Source organism: Poromitra crassiceps (genome assembly GCF_964638095.1).
Source record: "Poromitra crassiceps genome assembly, chromosome: 8".
NCBI classification, from domain to species: domain Eukaryota; kingdom Metazoa; phylum Chordata; class Actinopteri; order Beryciformes; family Melamphaidae; genus Poromitra; species Poromitra crassiceps.
The window spans coordinates 44626278-44628883 of NC_139629.1; positions in this window are offsets into that span (position 1 = coordinate 44626278).

Sequence of the window (2606 nt, forward strand, 5' to 3'; positions counted from 1 at the left end):
GTTGGAGCGGGGCGGGGCGAAGCCTGGGCGGCCGCACGGAGCTGTGGGTGAGAGCGGGTACACGCGAGGAGGAGGAGAAGGAGGTGGTGGTGGTGGTGGTGGTGGTGGTGGTGGTGGACAGGAGGGGATGCAGGGCGTCGGGCAAGGCAGGCATCCTATCTGGGTGGGCGCGCACTCTCCATGGGTTGGGCACAGCGGGCAAAGGGCAATAGCAGTAGTGCAACAACAGGGTGCGGGGTCAACAGGGCGGAGGGGGGGAGGGGGGCTCTGGCAGACCGGCTGCTTAACTTCCAATCCTGGAGTTGGAGAGAAGGAAAGACAAGAAGAAAGAACAGAGAGAGTTATAAAGAGAAGGAGGAGGGAGGGGCGTGGGCGTGGGGGTCCAGAAAAACAAGGACGATAGGAAAATCATATTAGTCAGTCCAATTCAGCATCATCACTCATCATACATAATCTCTCATCCCAGTGAACTAATATGGTTATGTTAATCACAGCACATTTATGGTTACTGCTGCTAATATAAGAAAGCCATCCATCTGATGTGGTTGAGAGAGAACACTAGTCATCAGGCAGCAGCAGGGCAGATTTCTGACAAAACAAACAAAGAAGACACAGCAGTTCATAAGTGCTACTTTTAAAAAGGGCCGAGCTAATAGTTCACATTAGTGAATCCAAACTCAAGAGGCATAATGTGTGCGAGCTGTGCAGGCGCTGATCAATTATGAATGTGGAAATGATGGAAATGACGGGAATGCTTTGCACACGATGCCAAGTAAGGACTCTATTTAAAGCAGGGGTTATACCAAAGTGCTATTTCACAGCTATTTGAGCACTTTAAAACATGGGTCACAAAGCAACACTGAAAACACAAACGCGGCCTATAACAAGAAAAAGGAAAAACCGTCTACAATTGCGTTTTTCACGGCCATTTCCTAGATAACACAGCTCCAGCCAGAGAGCATTGTCACCAGAGAGATAATGACTTGTAGAGTGAAAACTGCTTGGCACAGCGGGAACGTGGTGTCACATCTATTCCCGTGTCTTTCGGCTTGTCCAAACACTGATCCGCCGTGGGCTGATCCCCCGAGAAGGGGCACTGGAAATGACAGTTGATGAGCCACGTCATCGTCATCCTTCTCTTACATGCACCGCTCTCTGATGACCCTCTCTCACCCCTCTCCCTCCCATGGCACCCGCTGACGTGGCACCCAGTCGCATCTGTCAGCCAACCAGATTCTACTACAGGAGCGTCCTGCTACGCTAGTACGAGAGGTTATGGAGCGGCAGCTATGCTCCCGAGGATCCCGAGTGATCCCCCGTCCACAGAGTCGCACTGCTAAAACACACAACATCGTAACTGTATCGCAAACGTAGCCTACATACATGGGGACATGTTCTACTGATTCCTCAATGACGAACTGTGAAAGTTCAGCTTCATTTCATCAAACTAGAGCATTTCGTTCGGTTGCCATTTGAACTCTACTGGCACCAAATAATCGCCGCACGATGCCTGAACATGCAGGTCCAGCAGGTCCTCTTCCAAGAAAATTGTGGTTCGGCTCATTACATGCTGCATAATCACACCAATGGGAAACTACACCAAAATGCAGAGTTTTAAGGAGACATAATATGATGATAGTTCCTCATGTTTGTCAAGTCTTGCGTAACAAAATGTAGCAAGGACAAACCACAGTTGGGACTGATGCTCATATTCAGCTGTTTCTTCATGTGTTTAACTGGCGTAAATTACTGCCAAGAGTAAGTCCATCATCTTTAGCTAAAGTTACATGGACTGGAATCAGATTTGGTTTGACTCGTGCCCGGGCACCCGCTGCCAAAAACGCCGACCTTGCAGGATGACAGGTTACCAAAACTCTGTGCAATAAATGAGCTACTTGTGAGTCCATGGGGACGTTGTGTTTGAAAGCCCTGGTTCACTTGTCATTGGGGCAGTACTGTGAACCTAAATAAACGAAATACAAAAATGCAAGAGAGTCATCTTTTCCACTGTGGTTCAAAAAACGGGGAAAAAAAAACATACTGTAATCACACCCTAAGAAAGCGTCACAAAACACGTTAAACCAGGGTTAGAGATCAAATAAATAAATAATGTGTCATCATGGCATTGATCCAAGAATCCTCAGGTGGTTGGACTCATTTCCGTTGACCGTGCATTCGTTGTTGCCCAACTTATCAGAGCTGCTACGAGGAACAGCATGGATTGTGCTGAGAAAGAACTCTACCAATCAACAGCATCAGCAGCAAATGCTAGCGCTTGACTTGAAAAAAAAGTGAACTATCCCTTTACGTCTAATCTGACAGCAACACAGAGCAGACAGCTCTGCACCTCTCAGTCAGGAGATCCACTTCATTGGCTTTTCAGGCCTTGTTGGCACCGGAGCAGCTCACTGGCTCCACCGCAGCCTTTATCATATAGTCTGATAGTAAGGCAATAATTCCACGTGCTCATGGGCTCCCTCTGTCTCTTACATGTGGAACCACGACACACTGCCCCAACAGATAAGCTGCCAATGTTATCATTCATGCGCCTCGAAATGGCTCCCATGGCATTTATTACCATAATAAGAATAAATGTGTGGGGACTC